General features: G+C 36.3%; 1 long non-coding RNA gene across 1 annotated transcript in view; it reads left to right on the top strand.

Moving 5' to 3' along the window:
* Positions 1-3627: 3627 nt before the first annotated feature.
* Positions 3628-21986, top strand: part of LOC149269642 (uncharacterized) — a 114050-nt gene continuing 95691 nt past the window's right edge. The window contains exon 1 of the long non-coding RNA XR_016269061.1: positions 3628-4132. This is a non-coding gene — a long non-coding RNA (uncharacterized LOC149269642). The remainder of the gene's footprint in view (positions 4133-21986) is intronic.

The following is a 21986-nucleotide window of genomic DNA, read 5'->3' as shown; positions in this document are numbered from 1 at the left end:
ATGAAAAGAAAGTGTTAGTAAGAAACTTAAAAAAATAAAATATTAAAATGTTGGTTATTAACAATATCTAGCATAATTAAAATAATTCTTAAAATAATAATAAAAATAAAAAAATAATAATAATAATATAAAAAAAAAATAAATAAATAAATAAAAGTTAAAAAAAAAACAATAATAAAAAAAAGAAAATAAGAAGAGATAAAGTATAGAAAAAGAAAAAGGACGGTAATAAAAGAAGTTGCAAGAAAAGTTAATAAAAAGAATAAGAAATAATAACAAGAAAAGAGAAAGGGAAGAGCCAAAAATAGAGTATAAGAATAGAATTGAGAAATCACTAACACAACATTAGCAGCAAAAACGTATGCCAATGCTTATGCCTGGGCATTGTGAGTGATTTCCCTAAGATAAGCTGATAGTACACTTTTTATTTTAGGAGGAGAGAGCTCTAAGGAAAAAACGTGATAATATTTATTAAAATTAACACAAAGAACATGAAACGCACTGTGCAAAGAATAATCCCTAGTGCACACAGGTAAATGAAGCGGACGATAGTGTCTAGTTGCTCGGGACGGAACCAAAAAATTTAGACGACCCAACAAAGAGGACGAATCAATATCACCACTAATCAATTTATGCAGAAAAACAATTCCTAAAATTGTTCTGCGATTGGTTAGCGATGGAAGATCAATTAGCTGGAGCCTACTATGATAAGACGGTAATCGTAAATTACTGTCCCATCTAAGGTCTCTTAAGGCAAAGAGAAGAAACTGTTTTTGGACCGATTCGATACGATCCTGATACAGTTTATGTTGCGGAGACCATACGACAGAGCCATACTCTAGAATAGGACGCACAAGCGAAGTAAATAAGCGCTTGGTAATAAAAGGATCTTTAAATTCCTTAGACCAACGTTTAATAAAGCCAAGCACACTTTTGGCTTCATTAATGATGGTAGAAATATGAAGATTAAAGTTAAGTTTACAGTCAAAGAACACACCAAGATCTTTGACTGTAAAGATGCGTCGTAAGGAAATATTGCTAATTTTATAATCAACAATTAGAGGAACGGTACGACTGAAGGTCATTGTCATACACTTTGAGCAATTTAGGTCAAGCTGGTTTGCCACACACCAAAGTTGAAATGCATTTAGGTCATCTTGAAGGTGAAGATGTCCATTTGCCCTGGAGTATGGAAGGCAAAGTTTTACATCATCAGCATACATAAATATAGTGGAGTACGAGATACAACTAGGAAGGTCGTTTATAAAAAGGGAAAAGAGCAATGGGCCCAAATGGCTACCCTGAGGTACACCAGACGAAACAAAGATAAGTTTAGACATAGCTGTTCTCAGCAAGACTCTTTGGGTTCTACCCGTTAAATAGGATGAAATCCAAGAGACAAGACTGGGTGAAAATCCTAAGCGTTCAAGCTTAAGAATTAGTATGTGATGATGTACTGAGTCAAATGCTTTACTGAAGTCCGTATAAATAACATCGGTTTGCATTTTTTTGGAAAAGCTGTCATTAACAAGCGAAGTGAACTCAAGTAAATTAGAGGACGTAGATCGATTTTGAACAAAACCATGTTGAGATGGTTGAATAATCGATTTGCAAAAATGCTGCAAGGCCGATGTTATGATTTTCTCAAATAACTTCGGAATAGCAGATAATTTCGCGATGCCTCTATAATTGGAAATATCAGATCTTCCACCTTTTTTATATAAGGGAATGATAAAAGATTCTTTCCAAATTGAAGGGAACACAGAAGTATCTAAGGACAAGTTAAACAATTTTAGTAATTGTGACTGAAGACGATTGCATTTAGTATTTTATTGTAACTAATTGATTTAGATGGAATTTTCTTATGCTAAATAGAAACTATAAAATAAAACGGCAGATCGTAAATTTCTTAGAATATAACAAATTTCAAAGAGTAGCAGAGACACAGAGAGAGAAAGAGAGAGAGGGAGAGAGAGAAGGAGAGTTGTTCGTCTTGCATTTACTCATGCTTATCTCTGGGTCGGGCAGCTCAAATGCAATTGCAAAAATTGAAATCAATTAAAATGACAACAAAAGTGGCCATAAATACCGTTGTGCAGTGCCGCTGGTTTTTATGGCCATGCAGCAGCAGCCTTTTGGCCACTCTGGCAAATCTAATGAAGATTTACTTTAGGCCATAACACATGGTCGATGTCGGTGGCTGCGGCGCTTAAGTGGCAGCCACTGCCGCTTGCCTCATGGCCATTTATTTAGAATTTTACATTTTACAATCGTCCACTCGGTGGGCGTGTGTGTGTGTGTGTGTGGATGTGTGTGCATGGGGTGTAGCTGCCAAACCAACATACATAGATGCGTGCAACAACGGGCAATTATAAGCGTTGTATGCCGTTACATATGTATATGCCACCCCCACCGCAGCCCCAGCCCCTAGAAAAATAGGGCTATGCCCGTCGTCAGCCATTTCTAACGGTGGCAATAGCTTTGGCGACAAGCTAGGGACTGGTTAGGGGCGTGGCAGCAGATGGCAGCCATTGGCATTGCAACAGATAAAGTTCGATTTGTTGTTGCTGTGCCGCTGCCGCTGCTGCCGCTGCTGCTGCTGTTGCTGCTGCCACTGCTCTGGCTGGGATTTATGTGCGCTATATGCGGTTATAAATTCCGAATACATGAATTGCTTGCACAGATCTATGCGCCAAATTGCAATAGCAGCAACAGCAACAGCAGCAGCAAAGTTTTCCTTTTCGGTTTCCTCGTGCCATTTCGTTTGCTCTTCTAATATTTTTCAATTAGTACAACAACAGCAATAGCAACAACAATGACGGCAGCATTGGGACACAGTGACTGGAAACGCATGTGAATGTGATTCTTCTAAATTGCTTCACTGCGCAATTATTTCAATTTCGGATGAGCAGCAACTAACGTGAGGGAGCGAGCGAGATGGAGGTAGAGTCTCCGGCTCCTCTTTGCCGATGCCCCAGCTCTAGCACATGGCTCGTATTTGTCGTTATTTGAGTTTCTTGGCACATAAATCAGTTTGTTGCCTTTTTAATCCGTTTTAATTGCTGTTCGTTGGTCAGACTATGAATGTCGCAGTCGCAAGGACTAAGGATATCCCCATATATACACCCCTCCCCTCGTCTATCTTGCATTCGTGCCCACAGATCATGGTTAGTGGCTCTTGTTGCCGTTACTGTTGTTACAGTTACAGCTGTTGTTATTGTTGTTGTCGAAGCGATTAAGAGCATGGCGTCCATTATACGCATTCGCACACACGCACACACACACACACTGACACGAGCACACTTGTATTGCTTTCCGTAAGCCTTAACGGCCATTATAAACGTTGTATACAGCATGAAAAGGATATAAATGTTTGCTTGCCGCAAAAAAAAAAAAAAAAGAAACTCCTTAAGTTTCAGACAGTTGTTTAAGTGCTTTAAGGCATCTAGTAAAATCAAACTGCTGCTGCCAAACGTATAAAACACTTTTTATTTATATTCAATTATTTAATCAGCCTAATAGTTTTGCAATTAATCGCATTTCAATTAAAACCATTATATGTATATCGCCATCCAATGCTCAGCTCTAGCTGCACTATCGCCGCCCACTTATCGATAAGCATCGATACGTTTCAGTGGCTAATTGGTCGCCTGACACTTTGCCGGCTTATTGAGTGTCTGCTCTCGTGTGTGTGTTTATTTTTTGTGCGTTAATGTTCGTTTACTAAGCTGCGCTTAGTTGAAAAGTGTTGTGTTGTGTTTAAGTAATAAAGTGCAATAATTGTTGCAGTGGTTTAAAGTGCAAATATAGATGAAAATTAAGTTTAATATTAATTGGCTGTCGCTTGTGTTTCTTTCGCTTATTTGGCGCCTCATTTTCTTGTGTTAGAGTGAGATAAGCAGCTACCGTGCGGAGGCTGCTGCCGTTATGTGTAGGCGAAAATATTTTGCAAAATGTTTCAGTTTTAGCATGTGCAGTTAATTTACATGATTTTAATATTGCCTTTTAAGTTAGTGTTGTTTGCGTATGAACAGCAGATGAAAGAAGAATGAAGATAAATTTCCCGTTTCTAGTGCTTTTTAACTGACACGCACACATGCACATATGGGATAAAATTCAGCAAAACTTGTTGGTATGTAAAGCATAATTCGAATTACTTATTGTCTCTGATTCTTATACGCTTGTTTGCGGTGTTGCCACTTTTGTTTAAAATACTAAATGTACTAAAATTGATACTTTTAAATAATACGGATAAAATAGGTAAAAAAAATTTTTAATTTTTAATGTTTGTCCTTTCTTTGTTTTTGGTACACTTGGTACTTTTTCAAAACTTTATTTTTGTCAGCTGGCAGCTCTTCCATGCTCTTCGCTCTTGTACTCACACTTTACAACGCTCTCTCGCTTGCTGCTGTTGTTGTTGGTTTTGCTCTTTGTTAGAGGCCGAGCGACGACATGTTGATATTCGCGCGCCAGTTTAACACTTGTCATTTGGGTCCCGTTTCGTTCGTTCGTTCGCTCTTGCGTTTCTCTTTGTTTCGCTGTTGTTGGTACTGTTGTTGTGTATAAGGCGACGTCGACGCGCAGTCGTATCATTTTCATTATAAATATAGCCAACTGATCCCCTCCTGCGCGGCATAAGCCACGAATTTATGACATTTTGATTTGCGTGAAATTTGCTTTTGGCACGCATGCGTCGCCTCTCCTGCATTCAGCATTTTCTGTGCCTATTGCCCATTGTGTCACGTGCTGCTGCTGTCGCTGCTGCGGCTGCTGGTGCTGCTGCTTCTGTCGTCGTTATCCTTTTCGTTCTGTGTCACATTAAATGCGCTTAAAGCGCTAAACAAACGGGTCCAAGACAGACTGTAGCTAAGCCAGCTGGGCGCGGTGTTGCCGATCTGTGGCTACAGTGAATACTCTACACAAGAACTGCTTAACTCTGAACTGATCTAAATGTGAGTAGAATACAATAGAGTAGTAGAATACAATAGTTTAACGCAGCTTGAACATTTTATTATTAATCTGAATGATTAAATTTTTGATCTGTTTCATCTGTTAACGCAAAACGATACGTAATTGGATTTCATAAGATAGTTGTCCTTCATCAGGTGTTTTACTGTATTTGACAGTGTAGTAACAACTGGCACTTGGAGGCCCACCTATGCGTGTGCTGTGCACATTTAGCGTCATCGTTGGCGGTGCCCCGGTGGTGCTGCTGCTGCTTTGTGGTGCTAGTGGTGGTGGTGGTGGCTACGTTTTTGCCAATTAATGCGAAATATGCGCGCATGCGCTCAACACAGCCCAGCTCGATGTTGGAGTAGTCCAAGTGTCCAAAAGGATCCAAAAGGCAGACAAAGCGTCGCTCTTTCCACTCGGTCTGAGGTGCAACACAATTTTTGACATTTTTATGAGCATGCAGCGCATATATCAAGTTGGGCGACGGCAACTTGAGTTTTGTTTTGTTTGGTTTGTTTGCTCACTTTATATATTTTTTCTCTTTCTCTGTTTATATATGTATGTGTATATAAATGTGTTGCTTTTGGGCTGGAAATGGAATTCCGCACATAAAGTGCGACGGCGCCCACGTAGGCCAAACCCGTTGATGCCCAGAGGCGCCTTCTTTGCGCCTGCGCATCGCATTCGCATTGGCAAAAGGCAATGGCAATGGCAAAGGCGATGGCGATGGCGTCGTCTGCCTGCCAAGGGGACATATATCGTGCGAATATTATTTATATACGTTCCATAAGCGCTGCACACATATGAAACGCAAATATTTATCACGCGTTTTTCCAAATACCCTGTGCGAACGGTAGGTTTTCGAGTGGGGTATGCAGGTGGAATGAGTGAGAAGTGAGCAAAAGTATTTACGCATTGTTGCTTGTATATATGTAAGTACGCATATATACATATATGTATGTATGTTATGTTATCAATTGAACTAAACTATACATAGGATACAAGGTTTATATTATTCTAATCATTTTGAATATATCAAAATATTTTTAATTTTTTATTTTTATTTTTATATGTACAATATATTTTATATATATATATATATTTTTTTTTTTGGCTTCCTGCGTGGTATTAGCGCGTTTTGCATGTTTTCATAACTTTCCTACAAGTAACTGACTTATTGACCAAGTGGCCAAAACATGACCTGGTAGATGGCACCACACACATGCACATGCACACACACTCGCACACACCATCGCATAGTTAAGCAGGCAGCTCAAATTGAACTGTAGGTGGTGACCGCTGCTGGGCTCTTGTCATCTCCCGTTGTTATTTGGCTCATAAATTTGTACAGCAATGATTTTTACGTTGTTTTCGTGTTTGTTTTTTATTTTTACTCTTTTATTTACTTTTTTCTTTTTTTTTTTGTATTTTTTTTATGCTGTGCGGTTTGATTTGTTTGAACACCCAGCGAAAAATATTTCCTGCACTGAATTATTGTGGCTGCTGCTGCGATTTATGGCCGTAAATTGGGTTTTGTTGGCGATGCTGGTCACACAGGGCACATCGAAATGCTCCTCATTTGAGGTGGCTACCAAAAAAGAAGCGCAAATAAATGAAGTAGAAGAAGAAAATAACGTCCAAATCGATTGGTTGTTGGCAATTTATTTGCTGTGTTGGTTATGGTCATGTCAAAATATGTGTGATATGTAAAATAATGAGTTTGTTGTGGTCACATTTATGCATATATTTATTATAACATTTTATTATGCAATTTTTTGCATAGAGTAGGCTGGATATATTTCTGTGATTGGTGGTACAGAATTTTGATTGAACTCCATTTTTGTTTACTTTCTGTGAAGGGGATTTCGGTGGCTTTAAATTGTGGAAAAATATATCAAATAAATAATACGAAATGCACATAAAATGTGGATTTAAGATATTATTTTGTCCATATGGGATTTTACAACCTCATTTTTTGCAGGATATTTTATATAAAGTTTGTATTCAGATTAAGGTTAAATGTATTAGCATACAAAGTGGATTTTAGATTTAATTTATATGGTACTTTCTAACTATAAAAACTCAAATATATAATTATTAAATTTATTTAAATAATAATATTAATTATTAACTTTTATAATAATATTTAAATTCAGATCAACTTTAATATATTTTCAATTCATAATTTTGAAAAACATTCAATTAAACATTTTTTACGCGACGTTTTGTGTCAGGTTGTATGAATTTTTAGCACAATACACGAACACTACACACACACACACATGTACACGCTCAGATACTTTCTCAATTTTTTTTGGTTTTGCTTTATAAATTAGCTGAAAGGTGCCTACATGTCTGCCATAAAAACAAAAGCCATCATCATTGACCCAGTCGTCGCCGTCGTCGTCTTCTTCGTTGCCTCGTTGTCCAGTCTCCAGACATATTGAAAATTAAAGCGAGCGCACGTTTAGCCCCTGGCTCGGAGTCTGAGCGGCAAGTCGAGAACTCGAGACTGGAGCCTTCTCCACAGTCATAACTTCACCGAAAAACACTTTACAGATCATTGATCATCATCAGATGTAGACGCAAAGCGAGATAGCTGCCAAGTGAATAAAAGAGAATACTGAGAGAGTGAGAGGGATAGAGCGAAGGCGAGAGAGCGCCCATGAGCTGCAGAAATTTGTGATTATGAATCATAAGCGACGACGAGTTGCTTTTTGTTTTTCAATTTTTGTTTACCCTTTTTTGATTTTTTAGGGTTCGTAAATTACCGGAATTACTCCAACGTTCGTTTTTCTTTCATTTTTGGGCTCGTCGTTTCTGGCTTTAAGCAAGCGGGCCAACACCTTAGAATTGGCTGGCGTGTTCTCTTTTTGGGTCTCTTATTTTTTCCTTTTTTTTTTTAGATAAATGAATTTGAGCTACTTCAAGCAACGTCGACAGCTACCAGCTCAGATGCCAGATACCTTATGGCCACATACAGACACAGATACAGAGATACCGATACCCGATTGGAGTCTGGGGAGGACCCTCAACGGCAGCTCGTCAGTTGCTTTGATTGAAGCAGTCGGTTTTTTGATGTTCAATGTTGAAGTTGGACTTGGAGTTGGAGTTGGCTGCTCGCATGCATTGTGGATCGCTACCCGGGCGCAATTATACCGAAAAACCATCCATAATTATAGAGCGGCAACATATTTCGAAGTTAACACTTTCGTAGCGATGGCTTTTGGAAACTAGCTGCAGGCAAATTTTATTGATGCATCACAATTTAATGTGCAGTTGGCACAGTTTTTTTTCGTTCTTCTGTCCCTCTTAGGTATCCCATCGCATCGCATCGCATCGGAACGATCATCATTTCATAGGGGCTCTTCACTGTCTCGGCGTATTTTTGGTCATTTGGGTATTGTAATTTTTTAATAAAATTTTTATATTATTTCTCTCAGTTTTTGTTATCGTTGATTCTCATGCTGTTGATTGGTATATCGTGTGTTTGTCAAGGCACGCAACGTTATAATTTCTTTTGATTTTTGATCTCTTTTCGTTTTTATTAAATTGAGGTTATGTGCTACGCTTTGGGTTTATGATTTGCTGTTCATATCCTTGCCATCGGCTATAGCCACATTGTATGCCGCAGTTTTTTAATGGATTATTTGAGTTCAAATATCAGTGATTTGTGTGGAGCGTGAAAAGCAGTTATCGGAATACATCAATATATAGTATATTAATTTTATGGTTTCTTTGCTATTGTTATGTGTATTTTATAATATGCTATCAACAATCTTACCAAAGAGTGGCATATTGATCTAATCTTTATATCGTTAGTTTCTAATTTTACATAAGAAAGGTTTCCTTCCAAAGTACATACCCACATATCGATATAAAGAGCATTGGCCTATTGACTATAACAAATTCAACTATCGATAGTACGCAAATCTTAAAATTTGTATTACTTAATATGTTTAAAGGCAATATATCAAAATCTTTACAGTATAGAAACGGTCCCCATCGAATAATCGACTATCGTAAATCTAGTTCTTCTTCACAAATCAGTCTGGTAACTTCCATTTAGAAGGGAACGTCAAAGACTTTTGTATGTGCTCACATTTTAGCCCTATAAAATTTGACTATCTAAATTATATCTTGCCAAGCAAATTAACTAGGTGTCTCGATTCACAGCGTTCGTAAAACCGGTTTCTATCCCTAGTTTCGTGTGGCGAAGATTATTTAATCTGTTCAGTGATTTTTAACACAATATCGCATTACGATCAAAATGCATAGCAGATTCACACACCGAGCGACCTTTAATCAAATCAGCTAGTTAGCTAGTTAGCGTTCATTTCAATATATTTTATGATTATTAATATTATATGCTTTTATATTCAGGTTGATTATCGCTTTGTTCAAAACCAAAACAAAACAGCCAACACACGCTTCCCCAGTTCCATACATATATTAATCTCCACTTGGCTCAACTCAACACAATAATAGAGTATATATATAAGAATATATACTTATATATCAAAACTCATTAGAATTGTCAACGCATAAATTAATTGCTCATAAAATGTCTAAGTTATGCCCCGTTGTGTACGAGTTTATCTGTTTTTTTTTCTCTCTCTCTATCTAGCTCTTATTTTATTCATTTTATTAATTTGTGTGAATGGAATTTGTTGTTAGCCGTTTGCAAAATCACATCTGACATATCCATCGGTCTATATTGTGTATATGTAAATATATTTGTTTGTAGTAGTGTGCGTGGTTTATTGTATTTAATTACTCTGACTTTTTATTGATCTATTAATTTAAATATATAATTCTAGTTTGTCACATATTCTGGAATTGGAATTCGCTATTTGTTTTTTCTTGACTAATTTATGCTCGTAAATGTTTTTATAACAATGACCGAGACAGTTCTTAAGTACACAGTTCTTTATGTATATTAATAAGTGAATAATTTGCCAATTTGAAATCACATAATTTTCGACCATATAATAAAGTAATCAAAATTTATAAAATAGAAAACAGCTTTAGATATTGGCAAATTGAATTCAGTGAATGGAAATGTCGTAAATGCTTCAATGTCATCCGCATATCAATTGGCTAGAAAATGTTATTTGAATATAATATAAAATGGGCTATAAATAGATTATAAAGAGAATTTTAAAGTATTGCTTGGTATTCCTTAATATTACGATAAGCATTTAATATTAAGAAATTAATACATTATTTGTTCCGCTTTTATTGACTACCTTTTTGTTATAGCTTACCTCTTACCTTTTAAAATTAAAATTATACAGTTAATCAAGTTGAACCAATCGATAAATTGGCGAATCGTGGCCATCAACACATTATTACGAATGCTTTTCTCTTGCTTGGCTATTCCAAAAAACGATTAATAGATCAAATCAAAAATGAGCTGGTGCCTCGAGATAATTTCTATAGAGTCGCATAACGAATCAGGTTAATGAAAAAGAAAATATCGAATACAATTTCACATCAACCCTTTATCAACGCTACAAATTGATAAATAACCTTTCATTTGGAGTCGAGCGCAGTAAAATACAAATATTTATGGAATTTTGATTAAGAAATCGAGCGTCTGGGCGCCAAAAGAGTTCTTCTGTGGCATGCCTCAACGTTTCAATCTGTTGCAAGTGTTGCATATTTCAACGCAATTTCACAAAATTACATTTCAATTATTTGTGCTATTTTATTGTGAAGTCCCAGAGGAGACAGCGATCATCACACCTACTTTCTGGCAATGATAATTGCCCATAATTCAACGGCTTTATATACTGTATAATGTAGATTTCAGCTTGAGTTTCTGTTTCTGGCTGTGGCGTTTCGTTTTGAAGTCATCATCAACATGTGTTTTTAGCCAAGCCGAGCTGTCGGCCACATGCAACACGTGCAACATGCCAACTCAACTCGTCGGACTTTTTTCCTTCTCTATGTCTGTCTGACTGTCTGTTTGTCTGTCTGCTGTAATGCTGTGTGTGAGCTATCACAACGCATGCCACTCTCGAGGCACACAAATTAGTTTCATGCTTAATGATTGCGTAAATGGTTGCTGGAATTCGTATTGCTATTGCCCATTAAGTTGGTAGCTAGCCTAGCCTTGGCAACAGTGCAGTGCAAGTTAGCCAGTTGTTATTGCTAAATTGAAGCTGTAATGCTATAGAATCGGAATAAAATAGATATGAAATTCTTAATATCTTAAGTTTTCACAGATTGTAATGCTTTTTTAAAATTTTTTTTTATTGTTTTTAAATATTTAAAAAAACAAAAATTCTTTTTAATTCCATCTAAAATTTCAAATTGATTTTAAATTGATTTTGTAATTTCATTTGCTGCAGTAAATTCCACATAACTCAGCTCTGCTTCGCTTACAGCCAAAGTAAAATTCATGCACGCAACGCGTAATTTCAATAAATAAAAAATAAAAGGCAGCCCCTTCACTTTGTCGAATCTTGTGAAAATTAAGAGCACAGAAAATAATTACGCACTTTTGCAATAATTTCTGAAAGAAAAAAAAAATTTTTAAAAAAGAAGCCAGGTAATATGAACCTGTCGGCAATATACAGAGCGATATCCAAAAAGGACGGCCGAAAAGCGTTCGACCGAAAAGGAAGAAGCAGAGTAAAAGAAGGAGTAGTGCCACAATCAACGCCCCACGGGCCAACTTAGCCGGATTGCACCAAAATGCCAGAACGGCGGCCTCAACAGAAGTTATGATGGGACTGTATAGAGAGGTAGAGAGGATGGTGGGGGATGGGGGGACGTCGTCTCGACGATTTGGCAATTGGTGCGGCCTGCTTTTTAGGCCCTTAGCTTGGAAATTGGTAGGAGTTGATGCGTTGATGCAATTACACCATAATATTCACACTTTGCGAGGTGAGAAAATTGCGGGCTATTAAAAGATCATAATAACGCGCAATGCCGCTTGATGCAGCAGCAGCAGCAGCAGCAACGGCAGCAACAGTTGCAGCGGCAGCCGCAGCAGCAGCTGTAGATGAAAATGAAGATGAAGATGCTGCAAATTGTTGCCAGGCTGAGGCAGCCACAGTTGATGCAAGCAGCAAAAGCTTTGCCGCCGACATTTATGACAGGCTATGAAATAATTTTTTGCTGCTGCTGTTGTTGTTGTTGTATCTCGGTTTCCATATAAATATACGTATTATGCTGAGATTCAACGATTCGCCGACTTCCCTTATATTTTTTTCGGTTCTTTCGTTCGTTGCGACAAAGTTGCACACATGTCAAAAGTTGGAGGCGCTCCACTTGATTTAGAACTGTGCCAAGTACTGGCGTTCGCAGAAATTGATTTTAAAAACGTTTTGAAAACTATAAAAAATTAAAAAAAAAATTAATTTAACAAAAGCGAAATGAGTTGCCCTCAAACTACAAAGTTGTTCGAATTGCACAAGATTTTTGCAAGAATCAGAATTTGGAAGATGTGTTTGTGAATGTGTGTAAAGGCAGTTTTGAATAAATCTACTATAAAAAGACTATTTCCAGTTAATATAAATATATATAAATCAGGGACCGCAAATAAGTGTTACGCATTTAAAAAAATTGAGGCTCAAAAGTATTCCCAAAAAGAGAGAGGAAAACACACATAAGGATATTTTTTTATGGCGAGTTCAAAAAAAGGATAAACTTATATTGGTAATTTTTTATAAAAAAATTATTTTTAATTATTAAAATTGATTTTTATGATAAAAATCAAAAATAATTATTACAAAACAATTTTATATAAAAATCAAATCATAAGTCTTATATTTGATTTTTATTATAAAAATCAAAAATAAGACTTATGATTTGATTTTTATTTTAAAAATTGAAAATAAAAATTGAATTGATATATCTCTTGAAGTAAAGGAGCTAGATCATATATCGGCATATATATATGATCTACGCATTATTACCTTTCAGATGATATATAATATGTATGTAAATATGTACATGTATACGTACATATACATTAATTATATACTTAGACGCTTTCCCAGGGCACTTGCGCTGTGCACTTGCTCGTACCTATTCAGCAGATAATGTGAGGGGGAGACAGATGCAGATAAAGCATAATCACTGTATATATGTACATACATATGTTTATATGTATATATACGTATTATTGTCACCTTTCCCTGCTCCCATAGATAAAAAATTTACATTAGGCGCAAAAGAGTGAAAGAGATAGATTGAACTAGAGCATAATGACATACGCACAGTGGGCATCTATCGGTCAATGCATTTTATAAAAAATAATACCAAACCTAAAAATTGTTCAATATTGTAAAAATATCCTAAAACTTTGAATTCCCAAAGCACATGTTCATTTTTAAACGCCTAACTCTTTGAACTCTATTGAGGTTGCGTCTGACTGTGAAGAGTCTGAGGAAGAGGACGAACCGGAACTCAAATTGGCTATAACGGAGATTTATGGATATTCCCCAAAGCCAATAGATTTAAACGTGGATATTATGTGCTATTGGGAGGACAAAAAGTTCACATATCCACGATTGTACCGTCTTGCCAAGATAGTTCACTCGGTGCCTGCCACGCAGGTTTCGGTGGAAAGGGCATTTTCTGCGCTTAAGCTTGTGCTGACAGAGTTAAGGTCTAACCTAAGTGCAGACTCTATAAAAAAAATAATGTTCTTAAAACTAAATAAATAGTAAACTTATACCAAGTGTTATATCTATGGGAGCAGGGAAAGGTGACAATAATACGTATATATACATATAAACATATGTATGTACATATATACAGTGATTATGCTTTATCTGCATCTGTCTCCCCCTCACATTATCTGCTGAATAGGTACGAGCAAGTGCACAGCGCAAGTGCCCTGGGAAAGCGTCTAAGTATATAATTAATGTATATGTACGTATACATGTACATATTTACATACATATTATATATCATCTGAAAGGTAATAATGCGTAGATCATATATATATGCCGATATATGATCTAGCTCCTTTACTTCAAGAGATATATCAATTCAATTTTTATTTTCAATTTTTAAAATAAAAATCAAATCATAAGTCTTATGTTTGATTTTTATAATAAAAATCAAATATAAGACTTATGATTTGATTTTTATATAAAATTGTTTTGTAATAATTATTTTTGATTTTTATCATAAAAATCAATTTTAATTATTAAAAATAATTTTTTTTTAATTTATCAAAAAATAATAATTATTTTTTAATTTTTTCCTATAAAAGTTATAATCGTTACGGTCCCTGATATAAATATATAAATATAAATATATAAAGAAACGAAAAACTTGATCCTATTATGAATACAAATAATTTATAGTTTTTGCATATACTTAGTACATATATTTATTTACATATATAAATTTATATATTTATATATAATTTAACCAATTTAACCAATTTTTTATATATTTTATTTATTTCTTATTTTTTCATGAAATTTTTGCCTTACTTCAGGTCATCAACATCTAAGCTCTTAACGTCTTTATCAAAGTAATTATAAATTTTTGCTGCTGCACAAGTTGCTCTAATTTGCTTACAAGCTACACGATTCGAACGCTGTGGTTGCTGGGATTGTTGTTGTTGTTGCTTTGGCTGTTGATGCATCGTCTGCATGAGGCATTCAACACGCATTAGGTTCACACCCAGGCAACATTTTACTTTACACATCGCACACAAATTGTCGCTGGATGTTGTTGTTGTTTCGCAGCCCACTAGCATTTAAAAAGGAGTCCGAAAAGCGAAGAGCAAAACCAGAATCAACTTCTACTAGCAACAGCAGCAGAAGCAGAAGCAGCAACAACAACAACAAAAGCAGCAGCAGCATCGTCTCTCCACTGGCTGTTGATACCAATTTGATGGCATAATTTCAACATGCCCCGCAGCCATATAAATTTGTATGTTGCTGTTGTCGTTGCCTCCGCTTGTGCTTCTGCCGCTGCCACTGACGTTGCCGTTGCCGTTGCCGTTGCCTCTGCGTCACAGTCGTCGTATGCCAGCCGCATGTCGAAGAAGTGGCAAATTTAATGCCAAAACAACAGCGGCAGTGGCAGTGGCAGTGGCAGCGGCATCCTGGCCGGGATTTCAATTTTATGCCCAAAAGGTACGTCAACATGTCTGCCGCCCCGTCAGTCTTCCTCTTGCTCTCTCTCTCTCTCTCTCTCTCTCTCTCTCTCTCTCTCGTTCCCTCTTTGTCTGATGCCGCATAATTGTCGAGTGCAGCTTCTGGACTGCAGATTCTCCAGTTGTTGTTGCAGACACTTTTGTTACGCTTTTGTTGGTTAATTATGATTGCCTAGGCCACGCTTGATGACCCCCTCGAGCTGTTCAATTTTCGCAATATGCAAATGCGCATAACAACAACAACAACAACAACAACAACAACAGCTGCAGCTCTAAACCATAAATGAAATGAAAAATGTACAAAATTGTACTTTCCATAAATTTAATTTATTTTCATAGATTTGTTGCACTTCTAAGCGATCCGCCGCCTATTTACGCCCATGGGCCATGCACTCCACACACAGTAGCTGACACAATTGTCATTTCGGCGCTGCCTTGGTGAAAATGCCCGCCAAAAAGATTTATGGGTATATGGGTGTGTGTGTGTGTATGTATGCCTGTTCTCCATATCAGACGCAGACCGTCTGGCCTTTGCCTTTGCCTGGCCTGGTCTGGCGCGACTTAGCTTGGCTTGGTCTCGCCTCACTTGGTTTTTGATACCGTCTGCATATCTTTTGGCTACTGGTTTTCCTTAAATACCCTGTATACATGTGTAGTGCGGGGCATGACTAAGCTGATATGCCTAGATGATAGTCTAACTGTCATACATATATAAATATAGAACAAATAGTATAATAATATAATTCAAGCCATAAATTAGAAAATAATGAAAATAGAAAAAAGGTTTTCATAAGTATACGAGATGCGTTCAATTAACTTATTTAGAGACAATTTTCTATATATTTCCTATTATTAATATAATTTTTTGCTTATTATTATAATTATAATATTACATTTCCCATAAATTGTTAAATATCTATATATACAGAGCATATGTATTTTATAGATTTCTATAATTTACAACTCTAATTAATACATGGCATTTGCTAGTCGCCTCCTTTTGACTTTCACCTCAGGTCGGCAGGTTTTGCAAGGGGTTTTCTTTAGCATTTTTCCCCCAGATCTGCTAGATTTGCCGCCACGACTCGCGGCTTCCGATTTGCTGCACATCTGCACATCTCCCTTGAACGGCCAGCAATTTGCTTAGTTATGTTGTCTATTATTGCCTGTCAATATAAATGTCAAATTTCTGGCTCTTAAAAGCCTTTTAAAAAGCGCTCCATAAGTCTTTGTTTTTGGCTGCCGGCAATGGTTTTATTAGTGTGTGCAGAAAATTTAATTAAAATCGTTTAGTTTTGTTTTTGTTGTTGTGCGCGAAAAACGTGAATGGAAATTAAATTCAATTATGCACTCTTTATGGCATTTCCGCGGGGCGATTCGGTCGCAGCTTCAAAGCAACTAAATATATATATACATATGTATGTATTATCGTGTGTGCGCACACACACTCTGACATCTCCATCTATATATACATATGTATGTATATGCACAGAAACACCCGCAGACCACACATCAGCGCACAATCGGATCGTAAAAACAACGCTCCAAAGTTGTTGGTAATTTGTAAAAGAGCGCGTCGAAAAGTTTTGTAGCGTAAAAAAAAAAATTAGATGAAAAATAAAGCAAGGAAAAGATGTTGTGTTATGTTGTGCCGCCATTTTGTTTGGCTCAACGGGATACAGGACAGCGCATAGAAGTAGGGTGATTCAAGAAGTTTAAAGAAGAATTTTTGACAATGCGAGTTCACGGGTTCGAAAGCTAAATTATTTTAGTAAAAATCATGCATATACAAGATAAGTTCATTGGTAGATAAGATTCTAACATTGTCTTTAAATATGATATACAAAACAAATAATAATAAAGTCCGAGAAAAATATACTATTATATTATGCTACAAGAAATTAACGATGATTAAACTATTAGTCAAGCTTAAAAAATTGTTAAACTCTACATATTTATTTATACATACACTTACTTCAGACATATGAATATGTATATAAAAAAATTCATACAAATTATTTAATTTACTATTACTAAAGCTCGAAAAGAATGAACTCTATTCTATTATAAATGTGTCTAAGCAAACAAAGTATCTAGTGGCACCCTAACCTCCGGCTCTGTATATACTGATAAATGTATATAGAGTATATGTTTATATCGTTTACGCTTTTTGGGTGTGGAAAGGGTTTGATAAACTTTTTACACATTATATGCCAACAGCAAGCGGGCAACCCAAACTGTGCTTTATGCCTCCCTAACCATCATCTACCCCGGCCACGGCCCTGGCTCCTGCTCGGGCTCCAAAGTAAGCCATTTGGTATCTTCTATGAAATCGCCTCAGCCGCGTAGTGGGTGCAAAAAAGTTAAAAGCAGACTTAATGGCGCCACTTGCGCTTAAAATTTATTTTATGATGCGCATGCTAAGCCGCAGTTGAATTTTAAAATACATCGAGTCGCGCACAGAGTAAGTGTGAGGGAGAGAGAGAGCGAAAGAGGCAGAGAGTAAGAGGTAGAGATAGAAGGATTTGCTACGCATCGTCGTCCTGCTGGCTTATCCTTTAGGGAACGCGTCGTTTGCGCCCCAAGAGAGAAAAACTCTTTCGAAAAAGTTTCGCGCGACTTTTTTTCCAAGCATGCGTCGAGCGTTGGTCCTTGAGCGAGGGAGATGGAGCGAGCCAGCCTGCTGAGTTGGGGTGAGGTTGGTTGTTTTTTTTTCTGGGTGCGGAAAATGGCATGTTAGCATGTGCCTTGGCTGTCAAGAACGCTGCGGGGCTTAACGAAAAGGATTTATGTATCAACGCTTTAAAATTTGGCGCAGATAACGCGCGTTTAATTGGCTCGCCGAGGGAGTGTGAGTGTGTGTGTGTGTGTATGGCCCACAACTGGGCTCTGACTTGACTTTGTTTTGGGTTAAACTCTTTTTCTCTGCTCTTTTTCCCTCACGCACTCAATTTGGGAAAAGTGTTTGGTTGTCTTTTTATTTTGGTAAGTGCCTTAAATCGTTTTAAAAATTGGGTACGCAGCTTATCTACATTTGGATGCCCTGTAGCGTGATAGAATTAGCCCTTCTATTTAGATATAAGCAGGATGACTATAAATGGATATCAAATACGTTTTAAAATAGTCTCAAATATAGCATAATTTTATTTGAATTTTATTTATTTTTATTTAGTTATCATAAAAATACGACGAGTCTAAAATTGATTTATTTATTTTTTGTTTACACTATTTCCAAATGAATTATCTGCTCATTTGCTTCTATGTATAAATAGTTTTTAAATATTCTTCTATATATAACAGTACATAAAACTTCTTCGAATTATCCGCTCATTTGTTTCTATAAATAGGTTTGATATATTCTTGTATATATAACAGTAGATAAAACTTCTTTAGATTTGTCCATGCTAACTCTTAGTCAAATTTGTTAGCTCTTGACGCTTTTAATAAGTTATTAAACTATATTTGGACTGTGCTCTCATACAAATTTCAATGCTTATGGCCTTAAGCTGCCCAGCTATTGTGCTCATTCGCTGGCCTGTTCCGCTAACTAACAAAATGAATAATACACAAAACTCCCATCAGCCGGCAGCTGGGCCAATAACAAGTGAAAGGTCTTATGACCTTGATACTCGATTTAACACATAATACAGAGCAGCAGCAGCAATATTTTGATTTTGATTTCATTTTTTCTGTTCATTCTCTTTAGACAAAAAAGTTCTTAGACAAATAAAAATTAGTCTTTCCACATAATCAAGTCATAATATTGTGATAACTATTGTTCAGTCGGATCGTTCACATGTCAAATTTATATGGAAAAACTTTTTGTAAGCTGCTTACAGAAGTCAAAACTCTCAGCAAGCGTTCAATATGATGTTTTAAGCAGCTTACGCGCCAATTGACAAATATTTTTGTATATATATATATATATATATATATTTTTTTTTTTTTTGATTCAACAAAAGTATAGTGTTAATTTGTTTAAAAATCAAAATAATCGAAAGAAAAGGAATATCAAATCGTATCAATGCAAATCGTGGCATCATTTGCTTGTGTGTGAAACATGAAAATACACTTTAAGCTGCGATAAATTATAATAAATTAGAATTTAATTAAACTAAAAGACTTTTGATTTGAATTTTGACTTTGATCAAACTGAAATTCTTTGGCGCATTTCATAAGCGACACTAAAAATGTCAAAATATTATGCGTGCGGCCTTTGACAAAATTCAAACCCAATTCAAACAGAAAATAGACGAGACGAAGGGGCAGCAGATGCTGTCGTGCTGTCATTCTCTCTCGGTGTGCCATTGTACCAGTGATTGTGATTGTGATTGTGAATGCATTTTTGACCAAGAGATACCCTGTACCCCAAGCCCATGCCCAAGCCCTCACATCCAATGGGCTCTATTGTTATGCTCGTTTCTAACGCCTCACTAAACAACATGAGCTTATGCCCGTAAACCTAATGAACGGATTAAGTCGACACGACGTCTACCTTTACATATGCTCGAGTGTGTGCGTGTGTGTGTGTGTGCTTGTCTGATCTTAAGACCTTCTATGAGTGCCTGTGTGGCATAAGGTGATAAACTTTGATATTTTAATGATATGTTCAACAAAACGTTCGCTGCACCATAAAAATGCATTCTGTTCTTTTCTTTCTCCCCTCCTGATCGTTGCATGTAACTGTTTCTCTCAAATGGTAAATCGGCTTTTGCTTTTATAGCCCAATACGGCTACGCCCCCTCCCCATTTTTTGTCCGTCTGTAGTGCAGTCGCATTGATATTTCGTTTGGTATTTCGTATGACATTAAACTCATTTTACAGGTGTCCGTTTAATTTATGAGCTGTAAAAAAATCTCAATTTTGTTCATATATAGTTCTTGCATCATCTGTGATTGGTAGACATAGAGGTTAAGGGTCTTGAACTGCAATTCCTTCTATTTTATTTTTTTTTTTTTTTTGTTTTGCCAAAAGAAGTGAGCATATGAGTTTTGCTACAGAGGCTGTTGTGTGCTCTCTTTTAATTTGGTAAATATTAAAATAAATTTTGAGGCATATAGTAATGAAATTTTGATTTTTCTGTCTATGTCTATCTATAAGTCTAAAATTATTTTTTCTTTCTCTATATCTCTGTTAATATGTAATACATGTATATATATCTTTCTATATCGCTCTCTTTTTGTGCTTTTCACTCTTTCTATACCTCTCAATCCCAGTCTTCCATTCTTGTTAAATTCTGCTTCAATTGATCTTCGCCTGTATTAGTTAATAAATGTAATATAACAATTAAAAGCTAATAAAATCTCCATTAAATTAACGTTTTGCATTATTATCATTTATATTTCCCACTTAATTGCTTATATTTATTTCCCTTAAATTTAAATAATTCATATGAATGTTTTATTTTCACATTTCGTTTGCCTATTTCATTTGACTGAACCCCAAGCTTAAACATAAATTTAAGCTGATGGCTATGGCTCATCATCAGGTTGGGGGCTTGCAACCTTCTGTCATGGCAATGCCCCACATCAAATAGAACTTTTTGGTTTCTCCAGAAATCTGTTTTGAAAAGGCGCGTGTAGCACGAACAGTATTTTAATTTGTATATAGTTTTTTTTCTCTGTGGTTTTGGTTTTCTCAGCTAAACTTCTTGTGCTGTATTTTATGGCAATATAAACGCGACTATTAAAACGTTAAAATTCCACATTTAAAATCATGTTCGGTTTAATTTCAAATCGAATTAATGCACAAAGGCGGGCAGCGAGCAGTGAGCAGTGAGCAAACTGGCCAAGCGAGCGTCTAACCCACTGTCGTATCTATGGCTATAAATGTATCTGTATCTTGTATCTGTGTAAATGTGTGTAGCTGGTATCTGGCAGCTATCCACAGCCATGTCAGACAATCAACTTAACCAAGTTAGTCAACCGGAGTTGGTCATTTCATTCAACGGCTAATAAAATGCTTGAGTTATCCACATGTTAGCCGCTGGCTAATACAGTTTAGTCTGCCTGGGTGCGGACCGAGAGTGGGGCAAAGGCGTTCAGTTGGCGCTGTGGCGTGGCACATCATTAAAATCAACGCTTCCATACAGCAAACATCAATGCAGACAACAAATACTTTTAACTGCAGATAAAAATCAGCAACTGAAACAAAAGTGAAACAAGGGAAAAAACAAATTTTCTGTGGGAAAAAACGAAACTGAAATACTCTACTGGAGAACTATGGTCGAAATGATGCCAATTAGTCTTTATGCACTTTTATAAATGTCAGGCTAAGGCTAATCAATGGAAAATATTATGAAGGAAATTATAAATATATATTCAATTATACATTGTAAAATTATAAATTTTGAAATTAATAAAATATTCTGTAAAATGATCTAATTAAGTTATTGTTATTATATAGCTAACCTATGCATATTTATATATGTAAAGTTATGTTAGGAAATGATTAGCTTTTTCAGCACATTTCATCTTCAATTTGTAACATGCTTTGTCTGTATAAAGAGTATAAAAATATTAGTACAACTTACGATTTACATTTGAAATAACGCGAACACGAACTTGGCTCAAACGCGGGCTTAAAGTGACGCACGGGACGAAATCGAAAGGGGAAAGGAAAGGTGGCCGATAGTGGAGAGGGAGGGATGGAGAAAGAGGTAGCAACTAGTGGAAAGCGCGCACGAGATTGCCGACTTCCTGAGCGGCTGCTGGCAATGGCTTTGCTTTTGCTTTTGCTTCTTCTTCTGCTTCTGCTTTTGTCTGGGCCATTCGCATTTAAGCTCAGCTCATTTACAATTCCAATTATGCACAACATTTTCTAATTACACGACCATCAACACCGCTGCTCCTAGCCGGATCGTAGCATATATCAACGGATACATCGTCGCGTTGATTTCATT

Source organism: Drosophila arizonae, chromosome 3, assembly GCF_054131065.1.
Source record: "Drosophila arizonae isolate 15081-1271.41 chromosome 3, UAZ_ARI_1.0, whole genome shotgun sequence".
In the NCBI taxonomy this organism is placed as follows: domain Eukaryota; kingdom Metazoa; phylum Arthropoda; class Insecta; order Diptera; family Drosophilidae; genus Drosophila; species Drosophila arizonae.
Note: the sequence above shows the minus strand (reverse complement) of the source record. Positions and strands in the feature narration are given on the sequence as shown.